The 20,975-nt window shown below is 37.5% G+C and overlaps 7 non-coding genes across 7 annotated transcripts; all 7 read left to right on the plus strand.

The window, feature by feature from the left end:
• Nucleotides 1-8,525: 8,525 nt before the first annotated feature.
• On the plus strand, nt 8,526-8,644 carry LOC124224009 (5S ribosomal RNA). The gene has a single exon (XR_006884407.1). It is a non-coding gene; the product is annotated as a 5S ribosomal RNA (ribosomal RNA).
• Nucleotides 8,645-8,976: 332 nt separating this feature from the next.
• LOC124224012 (5S ribosomal RNA) lies at nt 8,977-9,095 on the plus strand. The gene has a single exon (XR_006884409.1). It is a non-coding gene; the product is annotated as a 5S ribosomal RNA (ribosomal RNA).
• Nucleotides 9,096-9,427: 332 nt separating this feature from the next.
• On the plus strand, nt 9,428-9,546 carry LOC124224015 (5S ribosomal RNA). Its single transcript, XR_006884413.1, has one exon. It is a non-coding gene; the product is annotated as a 5S ribosomal RNA (ribosomal RNA).
• A 5,619-nt stretch (nt 9,547-15,165) lies between these two features.
• Nucleotides 15,166-15,284, plus strand: LOC124224016 (5S ribosomal RNA). The gene has a single exon (XR_006884414.1). It is a non-coding gene; the product is annotated as a 5S ribosomal RNA (ribosomal RNA).
• Nucleotides 15,285-15,616: 332 nt separating this feature from the next.
• LOC124224011 (5S ribosomal RNA) lies at nt 15,617-15,735 on the plus strand. The gene has a single exon (XR_006884408.1). It is a non-coding gene; the product is annotated as a 5S ribosomal RNA (ribosomal RNA).
• A 334-nt stretch (nt 15,736-16,069) lies between these two features.
• Nucleotides 16,070-16,188, plus strand: LOC124224018 (5S ribosomal RNA). The gene has a single exon (XR_006884416.1). It is a non-coding gene; the product is annotated as a 5S ribosomal RNA (ribosomal RNA).
• A 331-nt stretch (nt 16,189-16,519) lies between these two features.
• Nucleotides 16,520-16,638, plus strand: LOC124224017 (5S ribosomal RNA). The gene has a single exon (XR_006884415.1). It is a non-coding gene; the product is annotated as a 5S ribosomal RNA (ribosomal RNA).
• The last annotated feature ends 4,337 nt before the right edge of the window (nt 16,639-20,975 follow it).

Below are 20,975 nucleotides of genomic sequence, written 5' to 3' on the forward strand. Positions count from 1 at the left end.
GCCGATATGAATGCGGATTAGGCAACGCCGTGTACAAGGCAACAAAATTGTTTTGATAAATTCGGTTTATTTAATACAGTGTAACCCTTCCAGGTCATCCCGGAAGGGAAACACGATGCTTGGTGGATTAAAGAGAGAAGAGGTGAAAATTCATTCGTTCTGCGGTAAATTACGGAGCATCGCGTGTCGCAACACACGTTATTCCGTTGCTCGTGGAGCGCGAAGCAACGCCACTCGTATATTTTATACTGCAAGCTCGTTTCAATTGCTTTGTCACGTAAATTTTCATTTAATTTTTTTCACAATCCGACGATACAGCCTCGAAGATTTGTCCCAAATCGTTCACTCAGCAATATATAAGACGAATATGACATTGAATGTTTGTTAATTGACCGAATTCTTGTAATCATATCTCGATACTATCATAAGATTCAAATTTCCCGCGTAAGTTTACGTAAAACTGTGGAAATGTTTCGTTTTTCGAATCTTACTTACGTGTCAATAGTCTTTTGGCGGGGGCTGAATTTACGTCAGCAACGAGTTTTCAGATGATGCAAGTTTCGGGCCGATGGAAAATAAAGAGTAGCTCAACCCTTCAATTCAAGCTGGGATGATCAGCGTCCTATCTTTTGTTTTTTGTTGCTTTTTATTTTTTAAACTACTTTTTTACTAACAACTGCCAAGTTTTCTGGGTCCACATTGTCTCTAAAATATTTCTCAGTCTAGAAGAAGGCTTGATTTATTTATTTATTGCAAAAATAACTCATGTAAGCAAATGTCAAATTTGTACTTTTCCACGAAAGAAAGGATTTTCTAAGCATCAGCTAATGTACCGTGAAAATACGAATACCAATTTTTACACAACGTTAATACGCGACAAAAAAAATTTCCTCTTCTTGTTATCGTTTGTCCGCCATATTGGTATCGCCATTTCGAATCTTCGAATTCCGAACTCAAATTCGTAATCAGTGAGTTTTATCAAAATCAAATGACTTTTGGAATGAAGTTTTACTGAAATTTCTTTTTAAATTTGCTTCCGCCATATCAGATCCATCATTTTGAATTTACGAATTTCGAATTCGATGCATGGATACAATTTCAAGTGTATCGCGTGTAAGGAAGAATGTACGCATAAACGGCTTAATCCATTCGTGAGTCATAATTTTTGTTGCATCGTCTGGTGAGAGAAGGAGGAATTCTTCAGAAATCGTTACCGCAACGCTTTGTAAGCTCGAGGATTTACCTACGTGCTTTGATTGGTTGCAACGAGGATTTCGGTGGAGGCGTAATTAAGGATCGCTGGGTATAAATTATAGAGATAGAGAACTGTAAAGTCTTGGCTTCTTCTTTTGAAACACCCTCGGAGCTTCATCAGCTTTGCATCACAGTACCGTCGAGAAATTACCGACGATATACTACCACGCTATCGGCGCATCAGTTCTCCGGGCGGTATAATTAAAGGAAGCAGATAGATTAGGGGATTCAAGGGCGAAGGGTCGCAGCGCGGCGGGTTTCGTCGGGTGGCAGGGAGAAGGATATCAACTGGGAAGCGTACCTCACAACGTGTCACTGATAGGGTAGACTTTATTTATTAGGATCACGGACTTGACAAAGTATTCTACCGAATGAACGCTGGCGGTGTTAGAACTCTAGGAATCCTGATACTTTGAATTAGTAGAAAAAGTACCAGGCGGTTCGGCCGGTCGGCCAGTCGAATGATGTAATAAACATCCCCTTGATTCACCGATTTCCAATTCTTCCGAATTTCACGTACTGAGCAATTGGTTCCGATGTTCAACCACCTGTGATCGAAAAATAGAACGCCAAAATAGGCCAAAATGGATAATAGTTGAAACGGTCGGTTGATTAAAATCCCATGCTTTTTTCAAATTCCAACACGAGATGATCGTGCATTAAGTATTTTATTCCCGACTCAACCATACTCTTTACTTTTTTTCACCTGAAAAGCGCGACGAAACTTGCATATTATTCCCTCTTTACTTTTCTTCCTTATCTGTGAGAAAAAAAGTAGCACTTTTCTCCCGCATGTGCGGGGAAAATGATGCCATTCCAATTAAAATTAGTGGGAATTATGAGATCATATTTCCCGCAAAATAATTTTTCAGTTTTTCCGGTTTGCTCTTTCTTTTCCATTCTGAACTACGTTTTTCTGTATCATTATAAATTTTAAATAATATTATAGTTTTCAGACTGATAGACCACACCTACACACAAAAAGAAAACACTTTTAAGCCAATGATGTGGCCAGAATTGAGTCGGGAATAAAGTCCTATATGGAACACAGGGATAAAAGTCCATTATTCCCCCGTGACATAATACACTATATTACATTGCTATATTCGTAAGCTGCGAAGATACCTTTAAAGATTATAGGGAAACAGAAAATACTGGCACTATGAAGGCAAGCTGATATATCGATGTTTTATTGAAATAATATTATTTTCAAATCGCTTCAAAATAATTAAAAAGCCAATAGATTCGTTCGATTTCACTTTGCGATGACTTATTTTTTTCAGAAAACCTTTTCTAACAAATCATCCGAAACACGCTTTTGATATCATGGTGAAAAAGTTGAATAACTTACTTTACAATATTGCACCAATATTCATTACGATCAACAAATGACAGTATTGAATTGCCTACTGAAATAATCTATCTCAATTATTTTGTATTAAATAAATTTGCGAATGAAATGAACGAATATACAAGGATTACTAACGAATCAAAAATGATTCGAAATGGAGCATCGATATCTGAGCTTCTTCTCATAATTCCAGTATCGTTTATATTTGTATTCTTACAGAAGCCTTGGTCACGAATATGATAATTTAATAAATACTTAATACGCGACTATTTCATAATAAACTCATTGAAAAATATTTATATTCAGCCAATCAACATCTCTCATAACCATTTCTAGCAATGTGAGATATCAATTCGTGAAATTTCGGTTACTTCGTAGAAATCAATAAATTAGGAGACCTAGGCGAACCGGATTACATGAAAGGTACGTATTGAAAGGGTCACCTATCAAGTACTGAAATGGTTAGTGGCATTTTTGATTCGGCAAAATGTAGGCAATGGGAAGGTAAAAAATCAATACGAAACTCAAAGCAATGGTGCAGAAACACTAACAGTACCGGTAATTTTAAAAGCGGTCAAAAGCCTCGCGCTATGAACGAAATGTAGACATTCGTAAAACAAGATGGTGCAAAATAAAAACATTTGTATAAAATTTCGATAAGTGAAAAGTCAAAATGTGGGAAAGGTGGATCATCAAAGAACCAATATTGAAAAAATTCTATAACAGCGATTGAACCCATAGCAACATTCAAACATGTTATTATTATTTTTATATTCTTCATGATTGTGTACTTTGATTATAAATAGATTTTGACGATTGTACATCGTGAGTTTCCGGAATTTTTAAAAATTATGGGTTTTGTATGATGGTTAAACCATCGATAAAAGTTGATTTCTTTCTGTTCATTCTTTCTGCCAGTACAATCGTATATTTGCAAAGTTCCAAATTTCTACAAGCCTCTTCATTATGTTTGTTCAGTTACTCAAGAATCTAATTTTCGATGTAATACACTGATCTGATGAGTTGATTTTTTCCAGCGTTCTAATTTTGTACTTCAATTTTTGTGTGATGTCCGCTTCGAGGTAAAATATTGAAAAATCGTTTACATAACGTGTTTCAACGAATTCGAGAAATATTCTTACATACGTATAGTAAAAGCGTTTTGGAACTTTCGCCAGAAAGTTCAAATGAAACTTTTCTACACGCTGATTGATATTCCAGAAAACGTATGTGCAGTATTGTTGCGCTTTTTAGCAAGCGGTGAATATATTGCTAAAGTTTCTCCTCGCCCAGATCAGCGGCTAGCTGGTTAAGTATGCGCACCTATACAACGACTCGGGAGAAGTTTTCATCTGAAACCTGCGCATGTAATAATAATAATTCCTCCAACGTTATATTACAATGGAAATATGCGCGCCATTGCTCTCTGACATAAAAATGTTAATATGTGCAGAAATACATTGCACAGATTATGAAAAGCTTAAATCGAAGATTATAGAGATGATAAAGATTACAAGGGATTACAAAAATTTCATGGATTACAAAAAGATTCAACAGTATGTACAAAGATTACAAACATCGTAAAGATTGCAAAGATACAAGGAATCACGAGAAGATTGCAAGGATTACAAAGAGATTACTTATAGTTTGTAAAAAGAGATCACGATACGTTACGAAACCTACTAAGGTCACGAAACGATTGTAAAAATTACAAGAAACGGCAAGAGGTTCGAAGCTTGTAAGTATTACTCGGATTACAAACATGGCGTGAAGAGTTCAAAAATAATACGAAATATTACAAAGTATCGCACCGGTTCACAAAAATTATATGATTTACAAAACCCACCGAAGATTACAGACTATTGTGAAAAAGAGTTTTGTAATCTATCGTGATCTTTTTAATCTCATTTTATAAACTACACGTAATCTCTTTGTAATCCCTGCAATCTTTTCGTGATTCCTTGTGTATTTGCAATCTTTGTACAAGCTATATAACTTTTTTGCGATCTGTGGAATTTTTGTAATCCATTGTAATCTCTATCATTTCTTTAATCTTTAATGTAAGCTTTTCATAATCTGTGCAATTTATCTTTGCGATCCCAGTAATTTTACATCCATGTAATCTCTCTAATTCTAGCATTGCTTTTTGTAATCTGTCTAATTCTGTTGTAATTCGTTCAATCCATTTGTAATTCGTGTAATCACAGTTGATGTATGCCATCTTTACAATATAACGAATGAATTTTGTTCACAAATCAACAATTTCCGGATATTCATCTGAACTCAGATGAGATTGAAATTTTCAAAACAAAATGAACGTTTGAATGATAATCGAAATCAGCCAAACAGCTTGAAACTCAATTTCACAGATAAGTGGAACAAAAAATCTCTTGACGTTGTTTTTAGGATGTTGGTAATAATTCCAGGATTTAAAGCGTGAAGCTTAGCTTATTGTGAGAGAGGTGCGAAGCGAAGAACCTATTAGGTAATAGTCGCTGAGCGCCGAGGCACTCTATTTGTACGATTGTCAGAGCTGCCTGGAAAGCGAGAGAAATTAGTTAAAACTAATTGTTTCACCTCTGAACTTTCATCATACATTTAAGTATACGTATAAATGCTTTGTGTAAACAAGTTTTCCTTCGAGCGAAAACGATTGGAAGGCTTACACTTTGCACTAACTGCAAATAAAAAACAGAAACTGCACGGTTGACACACAGAATTATGAATAATTGAGTGGAATTAGTTTCACGTGCAAATTAGTTGTTAGGTATACGAGAGAATTTGTTACAGCGTCTTGGAAAACGAACGCGTTGTCTATTTTTCATAAATTCTCATTCTCCATAGTTTTCGCAACACCGATTGCCCAATATCAACAATTTCCACCGATCTGCGTATTATAATTCGTCTGTGATTGACGATCGTCGCATGATATGTTAAAAATTCAGTACGCGAATCGTTAATTTTTAATAATAATTTTACAAAAAGTCAATAGTGCAATATGAATGAAAAATAGGCTTGCGGATAATACGGCGACTTTAATCCACATGAAAACAAAAACGTTCTGGAATTATTAGAATTGAAAACGAACAGTTTGGATCAGTTGCGAGAATGAAAATACCCGAGAAATTTGAATTCATTGTAAAAACACTTATATTCTGAAATAAAACTTTGAAATAATATTAATTAGGTCTAAAATCAGGGTTCGGCTATACCCTCAGATCTCTAACGCAAGACAAATATCTCGAAACCTCATTAAGAGTTGAGGAAAGAGGGAAGAGGTGTGTTGGAATTGGTTTCGGCAACTATAGGAAAGGACACGAGAGAGACAGAAGGGAAATCTACAAGGCCTAAAGTCATTAAACTACGAAGCAAATTACAGTCAGAGGTGTCCCTTCTTGGATGTAAGGCGACTCGCTTCAGCGTCAACATCATTACACGTACTTACCGGAGTTTCTACGCTCTTCTATCAGGTATGCAAATTGCCTCGGTGCCTCGCGAAGAGCACTCACGTAACTGATGACGTCAGATTTGCCCTAAGATTTACACACACAAGTGTAAAGTTCAAGGATTAGGCTTTGCAATGATTTTTTTTTTCTTTCTTGCACCGAAATAATTTTAGTTAATATGTTCAGGTTTCCGTATTCAGAGAATATTTTTGTACCGTTTGGAAGAATTTTTCGGCTAACGCTCGGATAAGAATTGAAACAAAATGGAAAAATGTTGAGCTTGCAAAAAATCGAAAACTGTAAGGTATGAAAAAAATATTTCAAAGTATCCGAATATTTTAAAGTAAATTCCGAAATTAAGACTCATTTCTTTTGCGACTGAAGTTTCTACGAGATGAGTCTAAGACGAGTTTTGCTAAGCATCTTAAGTGTGCTTCTTAATAAAATATACGATTGTTAGTTACAACGCCTCATGATATTCTGAACAATGTTTTTGCTAGTAAATAATGGGCTGAAAAAAAGATCCATTCCATCAAACGATTTATAAAGAATTTATCACCGAAAGCTATGGGCAATAATTTACAGTGATCGAACTAATGGCATATTCTTTTTGGAATGATACAAAAATGATGCAACATGATTCAATTATTCCTAAAGCATCACCAAACTCATTTAGTCAAGATTTGTAGATTCAAAATTAGTCATCCGTTCAAAACACATTTTTGATCATTTTTTCTAACACCTTTCTAATTATACCCGTGATTCTACATATACGTAAACTTAGTGAACTATCCTGACTTAGACATAATACCGAAATTGTATTTTTCAGACGAAGTGAAGTGACAGAAATTTTCTGCCAACAGACGTGACTGAGATTGAAAAATTCGCGTTATTCAACATCAAAATAAAAGCCATAATAAATAAATAATTATAATCCTATAGACAAGCGATAAACTAACTACCGTTCACTAAAGATTACATATTTTTGCTGACTTATAAATTTTTTCCACCGTCATTAATGGATGTTACACTAGATCAAATCTAATTTATTTTTATACTTCAATAATTATAGATTTAATTTATAGTCCAGTCCAACAAACAGGAAATTACATTCACCTCTGTTCAAATTTACTGAACTTGTACTTGCAAATTTTATACTGGAAATAAATATGAAATATGAGTAAACTCGAACCACGCCTGAGAGGAAAAAAATATAACGATGTCGATTAGATAATACGCTCGCGGTGAAATCGCTCGTGAAATGAAAGAATATCCGCTTGTTTTCTTCACACGATGACGAGAGGTCAAACGGTTGCAAAAACCGTACATTCGCTCGATTTCTTCGGATTCCTTCAAAGTTCCCGTGACGTCGTGACATTCGCGGCGAGATCTGACGGCGATGGAGCTTATACATTCTCCGATTCAGCTATCGCATCATTGCCTGGACAGATCTCACAGGCGAGAGAAAAAGTTGAGCTTTGGTGTATAAAAATATGGGGCGTTCGTACAACTCACGTGATTTATCGCCCCGCGAAATCGTCCCCAACTCCGTTTCAAGCCGCACTGAAGTCTGAATCTGAGTCGTCAAATCTTTCCGAGATCGCTTTGCGGATCCGGTGATTCTCCATCTAGTCACGGATCCGGGTCGCGTCTAGTATTGTCCTTCGATACACTCGAATTTCCTCATTTTATGTTTCACTGTCGTGGATATTCCCCGACTGTTTACCAAGGCTGCACGAATCTCCTCATGAAGTTATTCTGCTTATCATCGAAGCTCGGTTGAATTCACCGTTTATTACAGAAACCGAGGAGCTCAACAACAACTGGCGAAGCTTGCAAGTGCACACGAAAGTGAATGATTTCTTTGATTAAGGGGTAAAAACACTGTAAGAACCTAAAAACTTGATGATTTTTTTTTTTGTTCTGATAGAAGAAAAGGTTATAAGATGGTAATGTTTATGGAAATTATTGAGCATATGTTTAAGTATAATAAAAAAATTGTTAGCGAAAAAATATTCAAAAATGGCGACACTGGAGCAGTGTAACTAGTGTAGATTTGAATCTGGGGATACGATTGCCTGATGTCCATTATACGTAGGTCGGTACTTTTGGACAAGTGACCAACAGGAAGGAATGCGTGCCAATGGAATTTTACTTTCGAAATGCGTTACAATATTTGAGACACATCTGTTGCGTTCTCGTTTTTCTTTCGGGGTCGCGAATTTGTGCAGTACGTCAAACATGTGTGCCCAATCAGTATCAATCTAGAAATGATGGAAAATTGGAGGATTCCAGGTATTCACGGGTTCCTTCTCAACGTCATCCTGTTGCAAATGATTTCAAAGTTCGTCAGTTTGAGCAGTCGTTTGGGAAAAGTCTCTCGATTCCGAGAAGTGGAATTTTTTAAACGACATTCGCAGGCTCTGCAGTTTCAATTGGTTTCTTGGATGAACAGGCAAGGTTTTATAACATCCGGCAACGGCCATACCACGTTGAAAGCACCGGTTCTCGTCCGATCACCGAAGTTAAGCAACGTTGGGCGCGGTCAGTACTTGGATGGGTGACCGCTTGGGAACACCGCGTGCCGTTGGCATCTTTTTTTCTCACAAGGTTCTCTGAAAATTAGGTGACTCCTTATTTATTTTTTTGCTAGCATCACAAAGTCTCAATTTTGTACAGTTTTCCCAGCTTATACGCCAAATCAATCTTCATCCCTGAATGATGGAAGACTGGATTATTTCAAGCATTCGTTGGTTCTCTCTGAACGTCATCGGTTGGTCTATGATTTATACCGACAGTACTTACTGCGTAACTTGATTCGAAAAAGTCTCTTGACTCCGAGAAATGGAATTTTTTAAACGACATTCGCAGGCTCTGCAGATTCAATTGGATTCTGAGATGTACCGGCAAGGCTTATTGACTTTCGGCAACGGCCATACCACGTTGAAAGCATCGGTTCTCGTCCGATCACAGAAGTTAATCAACGTTGGGCGCGGTCAGTACTTGGATGGGTGACCGCTTGGGAACACCGCGTGCCGTTGGCATCTTTTTTTCTCACAAAGTTCTATGAGAATTAGGTGACTCCTTATTTATTTTTTTGTTAGCATCACAAAGTCTCAATTTTGTACAATTTTGCAAGCTTATACGCCCAATCAATCTTTATCCATAAATGATGAAAGACCGGATAATTCCAAGCATTCGTTGGTTCTCTCTGAACGTCATCGGTTGGTCTATGATTTATACCGACAGTACTTACTGCATCACTTGGTTCAAAAAAGTCTCTCGATTCCGAGAAGTGGAATTTTTTAAACGACATTCGCAGGCTCTGCATATTCCATCGGTTTCTGAGATCAACCGGCAAGGTTTACTGACTTTTGGCAACGGCCATACCACGTTGAAAGCACCGGTTCTCGTCCGATCACCGAAGTTAAGCAACGTTGGGCGCGGTCAGTACTTGGATGGGTGACCGCTTGGGAACACCGCGTGCCGTTGGCATTTTTTTTCTCCCAAGGTTCTCTAAAAATGAACTGATATCTTCATTTTTATTTTTTTGCTAGCAGCGCAGAGTCTCAATCTTCTACAGTTTTTTAAATACAGGTGCACAATCAATCTCAATCCACGAGACTGGAGAGTTCGAAGCAATCATGGTTTTCTTCTCAAAGTCATGTTGTTGCGTACGATTCCAAAGTTTGTCAGTTACACTTATTGTAGCACGTGATTGGGAAAAAGTCTCTCGGTTCCGGGAAATGGATAATTTTTTAAACGACATTCGCAGGCTCTATAGATTTGTTCGGTTTTTCAAATAAGGAGACACAGCAGTATTTCCTTCAGCAACTGCCGTACCGTGTTGATTTTACCGGTTCTCGTCAATCAGTTACTGAAAATACAAGAAGCCGTCGTTCAGAACTCGCTAAGTATTTAAAATTTATACACCCGACTGGATAATCTTTTTTCAGCAATCACTCATAATGGCAGAAAAAAGCTCAGGGTCGACAAACTCAATCTCGTTGCGATTAACGGGGTATTCTGATCCAGAGGTTTGAATTTTGAGCGTTTTTTGGGCTTGATATATAAAAAAAAAACTTTTGTGAGAAGACAGAAATTGAAAAACTCATGGGCCTCCAAGTACGGCCGTTACAAAAAAATCGGTTGAAGTAGTTGATACAATGATAGTGCTCCCATTTATCCGGAACAGAAAAACGATGATCTTTCTCGATTAGTAAGAATATAGTTATAGTCCGTACCAAGGAGAGAGAAAACAAAAAAATTACGGAAATCGCGACCGTTTGGAGGCAGAATTAATATTTCTTTTTAGATGTTATACAATTTTTCAAAATAATTTTAATAACAATTTCGCACTGCCCGTGGTATGGGCTGTATAAAGGGATGTATACTGAAGATTCATACCAAATTTCAAGTTAATCTGTTGAATAGAACTTGAGATTTTATGTCAACCAGATTGAGAAATATGGTTTTGAGATAAACGCATTTAAAATTAACGCGTTTCAAGTTTTTATCGCGATTTTGACGCTTATTTCTGTAAGAGCTGAAATTGGATATTTCCGGACGGGACTAAGTCAAATTCGGAAGTACTTGGACTTATAATTCAAAGATTGCCAGTGCAATAAAATTGTGATATTTTGGTGATACAAGAGTCGATTTTTGAAGTGTAATTTTGGAGAAACCGCAGTGGGAAAATTACACAAGTACATCGGAGAATTGAGTGGAATTTGAATGATTACCTGGAATATCACTCTAATGTCACTCATTTAAGGATCGACTGGAAAAACACTCTAATAATACGGTGGAACCGAATCCACAAAGTGTTAGATCCCAGGAACGCAGAAAAAATATAAAAAGAGCGTGAGACCAACAGCAGAGGAAGTACGAAGGAAGTTTTTCGTTGTTCAGCTGTAACTCTCGACCCATTGCTCGCAGCGTATTCGCACTGCACGCAATCGATTTCTCTCGCAAAATTCCGTCGACATAGTGTACAATTGAATCAATTACAGCACTATTTGAACTCGTTAATATTTGGACCAAAAATCGAAAGGGGTAAGCTTTACTTTTTTCGTGATTTTTGAAGTAAACAAGTTTTCCTCTCAGAATCGATTTGTATGACTCTAGACTAATTGGTTCCCAAGGAACGCAGAAAAGATTCACGAAGAGATCAAAGGACCAGCAGCAAAGAACTAACCAAGAATTGCAAGAATGGCATTTAAAATGGCGTTGGACCTAACAGCTAAATAAATACCAAGACTATACGGGGACACTCACTTATAAATTGATTTTGATATAGGTTCCATGAAATAGTAGCAATATGATGCTCTGTGCAGGACAAAACTTGAACTGTACTTACAAACTACAAAAATAACCGTCATATATAACATTTTTCATATTCGGCTGAAACTAACGTGTACCGCACTTCTCTTTTCTCATATTTTCTTTGCCTTTCACTCTAATACTATTTAGCAACTTGTCATAGTATAATACACTGTCAATGGAACACTTGTACTGAAATTAAGGTATGTTGAATAAATCGGAACCGGAACTCGACAACTTATAATTTTCCTTGACCGCCTCTTTGAGAACCATGTGTCAATGTCATGTTTTCCGGGTCTCTACTTTCATCCGTTTCTGCTGGTATTCGGAGAACATCTAAACCAAGGAGGTCGCTCTAAAACAGGGATTGATCAATCCAATAAGTCCGTTGTCGATGGTGTACGTCTCAATCCATGCCGGTTTGCTTGAGACGATGCCATTTATAGGGTCTGTTCCTGATCCACAGGTACTTCTTTCGTCCCGTTGTGTTTGCGTTTGCATTTTACGCACATTTAGTGAAATGCTTTTGGGAATACTTCATCTTGCGGAATTCCCCTTTCTTCTTTGATACTTGTATGGCGAAAATAATTTTCGCGCCAACTTATACATGTTGTAGAATACGAAATTTTTGTAATATCAGATTCACGTCGACCACAGGTGACAGCCATGGTTACGCTTTTTTTTTGAGCAAAAACTCGGAAAATACGGAAAACTCACCAAAAATGGCGTTGGACCAACGGCAGAGGAAGTACGAAAGAAGTCGTTCGTTTCCCAACTCTAGCCCTTGATTCGTTGCTCGCAGCATTCCTGCAAAATATCTAAAATGTGCGTAATTTGTTGAATAATTGTATTTTGTATGTGTAAAAGCATCTCATTTTGTTTAAAGAGTGATCAACTTCAGAAATTGAAAAAAAAAAAAAACTTTGATTGACAATAGTTTTAGCACATAACAATTAGTGTCGATCAACTGGCTCAGAATACCTCAAAAAAATGTAAGAAAGATAAACGCAGAAACATCGTTGATGGTGTTTTTATTCGTATCTAGGGGTTTGATCATTTATCCAAATAACAAGGGCAGGTGGGATCAATTCTAACGTGATATTTAGATAGATAAGATAGATACGATCGATCGTACAGATAAGCTTCTTAAAAGTCAACAAGATGATAAAGTTCTAGAAAATGGACAAGGAAGCTTGCCGGAGGACCCGGATAAGGTGATAGATAAAACGGGCTTTGTGGAAGTTGATTTTTTCAAAGTAGATGCGCTCACTTCGATAATTCAGAGAGTGCACTTCTAACGATAAATCAAAAAAAGGAGGAACTTTATTTGATATAAATGAAGATATTGAATCATTTGATAACTCTGATGAGTGTGTCTCTATTTGTTCGCAAACCTCAATTAACGATAATTCGACACAACACTACTAACAATCGCAATTGATAGCTCGTCAGGTGTGTCTCGTCTAGAGACGATTTTGTACTGAACTGTAACGTAGACATCTGGATTTTATATAGCAACGCAGCGTTCCGGAACTGGACTGCGAAATTAGACTTTTCGAGCAAATACAAGTAGACGGCTTGGTTCTCGTGGCTCAGATTCGGTCCCCCCGGTCCAAGCCCCCGCCACTTTCTGTTCTCCCGATCGCACCTTGTCCATTGATACTCAATAATTAGAGAGACAAATAATTTTGACCATACTCTATGAATTATATGCTAAAGATTTGCATCCGACAAATTTATACAATCTTGAGAAAAAAAAAATTTCTTGTGAAAAATTGTTTTATGGGACTTGGTCAAATTCGTAAGTATTGTGTCACGTTCTGGGGAGAAGATCGGGAGAAATCTTTCATTTACTGCGTGATTTTCGGCTTGAGCTCGATTCACAAACCTTGTGATCCAGGTTCACGAACTTCGATGATCTGATACTATAGATTTCTCGTTCAGCTTGCCTTAATCTGGAATTATGTTGTGGGTCGTGTCAACTATCACTATGCGTGATTGAAATAATTATTCGTACACAACGCTTTGATTCAAATATACATTTGTTAACACTAAGACGTTCTCGTAATGAATTTGGAGATTTGGTTTCACAACGATGTTGTTAATTTATTTAGTGATACTGAGGTTTGGAGTTTCTGAATATAAGCGTTCGGTGATTTAAAATGATTTGTTCATGATTTCGAAGAGTTCTAAATTATCTGAAGTCTGGATTGGTTATTTATGGTCTGAAGCTTGAATTAGTTCTGAATGGTCTGAAATCCTAAATTGTTCTGCGTTCTTTGATGTTCACGTTAGTTCTGTATTTCCTAGTGTCTGAAGATGATTTTATGCTGCGTCAGTTTGGTTTCAAAGATGGGTGTTTTGGAAAGACTTCTATATGATCTTTAGTTACGTCAGTGCAACACGATTGGTCTTGAAGAGGCCACATTTCGCCGCCACAAATGTCCAGAAGAAAACCCAATCCTATACGGATAGTTTAAACTGAAGTTATGGAATTAAAACAGGAGACACAAGGAGACAATGCCAGTAACAGTACGGCAATTTTCTTTTCCAAATAGAACACAGCAATTTGTCCTTTAAGAGAGAAAACCCCGAATCACTGCACGTCTCAATTCGAGTTATTGACAATATTTAAAAATCTACATAATAAAAAGTCAGTGGGTTATGATCACATCCCCAACATAATTAAACACTTGCCATGCAAGATCGTTAGATATTATTGCATATTGTTCAATAATGCACTGAATAATATATACTTCCCAGCTTGTTGGAAGACAGCTAAGGTTACAGCGTTACTCAAAGAGACAAAGAATGCTCAAACCTCTCCAACTACAGGCCAACAAGCCTGCATGCCAAGCATGAGTAAAATATTCGACGTTGTAATGAATAAGGCACTAGCGGTAATTTGGGATGAAAATTAATATTCTGGAGCGCGAGTTTGGCTTCCGCCACAGACACTCAATTATCCATACAATATCCAAATTTACATTGGACATCTATTGAGCTTTGAACATCACCGAATGCGTGGCAGCATGCCTGATTGACCTTGAAAAAGCGTTTGATACCTCGTGGTTGGACGGGATGTTGTAGAAGCTATTGAAAAAAACATTTCACAAGCATCTGACAAAGATGCTGTGAGTAATGTTGCACGGCAAACATTTTCGCGCATGGATTAGATCAAATACCTCCTCTAAAACGTTCGCCATTGCCGACGATCTGCATCAGGGGACGGTTAATCGTCCATTTTATTTAACGTGCTCAATCGCAAAATCCTGATACAGTTTGGGATGAATAAAGTTACCTCCAAAGAAGCAACTGCCTTCGCCGACGACCTGGTTGTCTACATCTCAGGCAACAACCCTTGGAACTGAAACCACAGCTGCATGAACTTTTCGTAAAAATTATAGGTTCTTATAATGTCTGAAACCTGAAAATTATTACGTGAAAATGTGAGACAATTTTATTGAGGCCAAATCTTGAGGTCACAAATCGTGATACCAAAAAGAACTGGAGAAACGTTGAAATTTCCTACAATGAAACCGGTGGCCAGGTGGTTTCTCACAAAAATATAATGACAGAGAACTGGAGAACCGGGAACCAAAGATTAGTGGTTTCCTTATCAACGTCATCTTGTTATGTATGATTTCAAAGTTCGTCAGTTATATTTATTGTTATAGCACTCGTTTGAGAAAAGTTGGCCGATTTCGAGGAGTGGTTGTTTTGAAACGACATTCGCAGGCTCTGCAGATTCAATTGGATTCTAAGATGAACCGGCAAGGTTTATAAACATTCGGCAACGGCCATACCACGTTGAAAGCACCGGTTCTCGTCCGATCACCGAAGTTAAGCAACGTTGGGCGCGGTCAGTACTTGGATGGGTGACCGCTTGGGAACACCGCGTGCCGTTGGCATCTTTTTTTCTCACAAGGTTCTCTGAAAATTAGGTGACTCCTTATTTATTTTTTTGCTAGCATCACAAAGTCTCAATTTTGTACAGTTTTCCCAGCTTATACGCCAAATCAATCTTCATCCCTGAATGATGGAAGACTGGATTATTTCAAGCATTCGTTGGTTCTCTCTGAACGTCATCGGTTGGTCTATGATTTATACCGACAGTACTTACTGCGTCACTTGATTCAAAAGAGTCTCTCGATTCCGAGAAGTGGAATTTTTTAAACGACATTCGCAGGCTCTGCAGATTCCATCAGTTTCTTGGATGAACCGGCAAGGTTTCACGACATTCGGCAACGGCCATACCACGTTGAAAGCACCGGTTCTCGTTCAATCACCGAAGTTAAGCAACGTTGGGCACGGTCAGTACTTGGATGGGTGACCGCTTGGGAACACCGCGTGCCGTTGGCATTTTTTTTTCTCCTAAGGTTCTCTAAAAATGAACTGATATCTTCATATTTATTTTTTTGCTAGCATCGCAATGTCTCAATTTTGTACAGTTTTCCAAGCTTATACGCCAAATCAATCTTCATCCCTGAATGATGGAAGACTGGATTATTTCAAGCATTTGTTGGTTCCTTCTCAACGTCATCGGTTGGTCTATGATTTATACCGACAGTACTTACTGCGTCACTTGATTCAAAAAAGTCTCTCGACTCCGAGAAGTGAAATTTTTAAACGACATTCGCAGGCTCTGCAGATTCCATCGGTTTCTTGGATGAACCGGCAAGGTTTCATGTCATTCGGCAACGGCCATACCACGTTGAAAGCACTGGTTCTCGTCCGATCACCGAAGTTAAGCAACGTTGGGCGCGGTCAGTACTTGGAAGGGTGACCGCTTGGGAACACCGCGTGCCGTTGGCATCTTTTTTTCTCACAAGGTTCTCTGAAAATTAGGTGACTCCTTATTTATTTTTTTGCTAGCATCACAAAGTCTCAATTTTGTACAGTTTTCCCAGCTTATACGCCAAATCAATCTTCATCCCTGAATGATGGAAGACTGGATTATTTCAAGCATTCGTTGGTTCTCTCTGAACGTCATCGGTTGGTCTATGATTTATACCGACAGTACTTACTGCGTCACTTGATTCAAAAAAGTCTCTCGACTCCGAGAAGTGAAATTTTTAAACGACATTCGCAGGCTCTGCAGATTCCATCGGTTTCTTGGATGAACCGGCAAGGTTTCATGTCATTCGGCAACGGCCATACCACGTTGAAAGCACCGGTTCTCGTCCGATCACCGAAGTTAAGCAACGTTGGGCGCGGTCAGTACTTGGATGGGTGACCGCTTGGGAACACCGCGTGCCGTTGGCATCTTTTTTTTTCTGATAAGGTTCTCTAAAAATGAACCGATATCTTTATTTTTATTTTTTTGCTAGCATCGCAAAGTCTCAATTTTGTGTCGTGTTTTCAAGCACATGTATATAATTATAGAAAGACGAATAACAGGAAAATTCTAGGCATTTATTGCTACCTGCCCAACGTCATCTTTTTGCGTATGATCTTTTCCATCAATACTCACTGTATCACTGTATTCGAAAAAGTCTCCCATTTCAGAGAAGTGGAATGTTTTGTCACGACATAAAATTCGCAAATTCTACAGATTTGTTCAGTTCTGCAAAGAGAGGGGCAAATTTCATCTCGGTTGGCAGCGGCCATACCGCCCAGAACACACCTGCTCTCGACCAATCAATGATAGAAGCAATATTGGGTGCGGTTAGTATTTGGGCGGTTGATTGCCTGGGAACACTGTTAGCATTTTTTTGTTCCTTTATCTGTTTTATCATTCATGATTACATTCTTTTAGACGTGGCTTATCATTTTCATCACGGTGCTAATGTCTCTATAAAAGTGCGACTAGAATCGTGTACTGCGCCTGAAATTTACACGACTTATACCCGAAGTTATTAAATTTCATCTCTGCAGTTGAAATCCAATCAGTTGAATCCATGTAAAGTCATATATATATATACTGTTAATCCACAAAAAAAAAAGAACTGCATTGTCTGACTTATTCTAGGACGAATTAGAGTTAGACCTTATCTTTCGGTTCCACAGGATTAACTACCCATACGATTCATTGACACTAAATGCAAAGCGAAACAAAAATGAAAGTTAAACACAATGTAAATTATGTATGATATTTTCATTCTGTATTCTAAATTAAATTTCCGAGTTCCCATTAAATTTCGCCTTGTATGTTTTTAGCTTATCATTGTTCAAGCAATCATACCACGAATTTTCTGATTGTCTTTTGAACACTGTCAAGTCAACACCGATAACAGTCTAATTAGCCCCGATTAACTCGGCAATCATTCACATTAGCGATTTATATTATTCACTCGATCACTGTAATAATAATAGAAGAGAGAAAAGGAAAGAAAAGGAAAAAAAATATCAAAGACGTAAGTTGGCAGCAAATTTGTGGAAATTTCACGGAGCTCCGGAAGTCCCACGTCCACAAGTTACACAAAGTCGAAATAACTTTCAGCTTAGAGAATTCCAACAGCAATGCAAAGCCGCGAAACATGGGTGGAAAAAGGTACGGGAAAAACGGTAAACTGCATGTGCAGGCGGGCGGAAACGGCTTTGCTACACAACACGTTAGAGTCCAAGACGAAATTCGGCGTGTGTTTTCATGCTGCACAAGATTTGTGGAGGCATTAGTAGCTGCCGCCTAGCGACTGGCCAGATGGCCGGTTGCTGATCCAGCTTCCAGGTTTACTCGAAAGCTTTCAGCCTCTGGGTATCGTTGCCTTAACCACATCTCGACTGGAATTCTTTACCTTCATCCATTTTCGTGAAAATTCCTCGGATATAATAATATTTCACATGTTTGCAGACTTGCAATATTCAGTCGTCTTCTCAACTCTGGGAAATCCCAGTAAATGAACCCAAAAACATTGGAATTGGATCAAAAACACCAGAGGTTCATGGGTGGGGGTAAGAAATCAGAAAAATCGAAAATCATTTAATAAACTCGAATAACAAATATGAGAGAACGGATACTATCAGAAATTTTGAGTCCCGAATGGTGCCAAATAAAAAGCTGCAGTTTACCGAAAATGTATTTAATAGAGGGCTCTATTATCCGAACCCACTTACTTCAGAAAACGTTAATCCAAGAATTCAGAGATGCAGAATTTAATAATGTATAGAGTCAATATTCCAGAGAATGAATTTGTAGAAAGTTTCATATTCTCAAATATCTAAATATTATGAAAATAAAAGTTGGAACTTGATCATCTAGAAACGGCGGAAAACAGATATCCAGAATGTAGAAGGGTCATTATTCAGAATCGTACAATTCAAAAAGATCAGAATTCCGAAATTAACCGTATAGATGGCTTTCCACCAGAATTTCACATTCCGAGTCTATCTAACTAATCTATTTTGACTTGTAAAATGTTTTATATACAGAATCAAACAAATTCTGCAATATTTTTATCTCACTAAAAGATTGAATACGACTTTTGATATGACAAACTTATATTTCTTGGCTTCTAATACTAAATATGAGTTATTGAGTCTTCTGATATATTGCGATTCTTTATTCTGACGATTCTGATACACTGCAATTCCATATTCCGAGCCATCTATGAGATCACTACTCGGAGTTCTAACCGTTCTGATTCTTGATCCTTCGCATTTATGAATTCGAATAGATGAAAATTCTACTTTATGATCCATCTGAAGATTATTTAAATTTGTGTTTGTGAGCAATCGCGTTTGCCTCGTTCCGCCAATGGCTTTTCGGAATTTTCACCAGTTGGGTATTCTAAATTCTATAACTTCAAACTTTGATATTTTAATATTCTATTTCCATTATTTCTGGCTCAATGAAGATTCACCACTTTGTTCTTTCCTGATTGTGAGTTTTCGATATATTTATGTTCGGAATTCTGACCATTCTGAGTTTTGGTTTTTCTGATTTTTCATCCGCACCCGTCTCTGGTTCATTTGGTTTCACTACTGCTACGGATTAGTTATTATTCAACGTTAAACGTGGGTATTTCAGCAGAATTACATAACGAACATGCTGAAGTTGTTTCATACCCATTGCATCCAATATTAAATTGCTTATTGCAATGAAGCTGTTCGAATTTTCGATTCGAAAAAATTATAGAATAGCTCTAAAACATCTGTCTTCATAACACGATTGGATTTTTAGAGATCAAGTTCATATTGAATATAGAAAAAAATTCTCTAAGCAATTAAAACTTAAGAAATGGCTTTTTTCTCTTAAAAAATCATAACTCGTGCAACTTGGATATTCTGAACTGAAAATTATACCCAACACTCTCGAGATATGATACTTTAAAAAAAAAAGATAGCGGAATAGTAGGCGTTCCAAAAAAGGATACTTATTCCGAGAACTGAAATGAAGAATTGCGCAAGGGAAAAATAAACAAAAGATTCTTATAAAATAATATACTGAATTTCCGAGGTCAGTTTTATTTTCGCGTTGCAGGTTAGGCTAAACCAACACTGAGTTTCTCTGGGCTCTTTCGGACTACGCAATGCATGTTAAGGGATAACTCTTTCAGTCACATTTTTCAACTCAATATTTTGGCTTGAATTTTCTTATTCATCACTCATCACAAATCTGAAGTCGGAATTTGATAATTTCTAAATCCAAGATGGCGGATCCGATATGGCGGACGTAAAATCGATGATTCTGGCTGAAACTTGTTTGTAGCCAGGGGTATTTAGGGTCATTGATTATGAATCTGAGGTCAAAATTTGACAATTTCTGTATCCAAAATGGCGGACACAAAATCGATAAAACTATAAAAACTCGATGATCCTGGCCGAAACTTATTTCTGGGAATTTTTAAGGTCGCTGGTCATGAATCTGAAGTGAAAATTTGATGATTTCTGAATCCAAAAAAAATTCGATGATTCTGGCCGAAACTTGCTACTGAAGGGTTTTTGGGGTCGCTGGTCAGGAATCTGACGTCAGAATGTGATCATTTCTGAATCCAATATGGTGGATATAATATGGTGGACATAGAATCGAAAAAAACTACCGAAGTTCGATAATTCTGGCTGAAACTTGTTACTCAAGGGTTTTTTAGGTTATACGAAGTGACAAAAATCGTTCGAAGTTGTAAATAAGCTGCGATAAGGCTAGGACATGGAAATTTTTGAGGTGGGAGGCTGAGCATCCCACTGTGACCGAATGGGTTAAGGGGGGAGCCTGCTTTAGAGGCTTCAAAAAATCGATTTTTTTTTTTTTTGCATAAATGTCTTCCCAAACTATCCAAGAATGTGTCCCTAAAATTTCAGACACAAATTCGAAACATTTTCGGAGTTACAGAAGAAATAGTGAGCAAGCGTCGAGCAGGTATACGAGCGGTTTTTTGAAGTTTTTTGAAGTTTTGAACCAGTTTTTTGAAGAGTCCGAAGGGCAACTCTATGGACCAGGAATCGCTGATTAGCATATTAATGCGGTAAGTTTAAGAAAATTACGACTTTTTATGTACGAAAACTTTAACACACGATTTCTCGGTTATTCATTTTTACGCTTTTTCCTAATTGGCGGGAAAGATAGGGAAAAAACTGAACGTCCTATCGAAACGAGACAAATTGCATTGTACTCGGGATGAAATTCTCTTCTAGTTGAATCTAAAAAACCTTAAGAAAGTTAA

Source organism: Neodiprion pinetum, chromosome 7 (genome assembly GCF_021155775.2).
Source record: "Neodiprion pinetum isolate iyNeoPine1 chromosome 7, iyNeoPine1.2, whole genome shotgun sequence".
Taxonomy (NCBI): domain Eukaryota; kingdom Metazoa; phylum Arthropoda; class Insecta; order Hymenoptera; family Diprionidae; genus Neodiprion; species Neodiprion pinetum.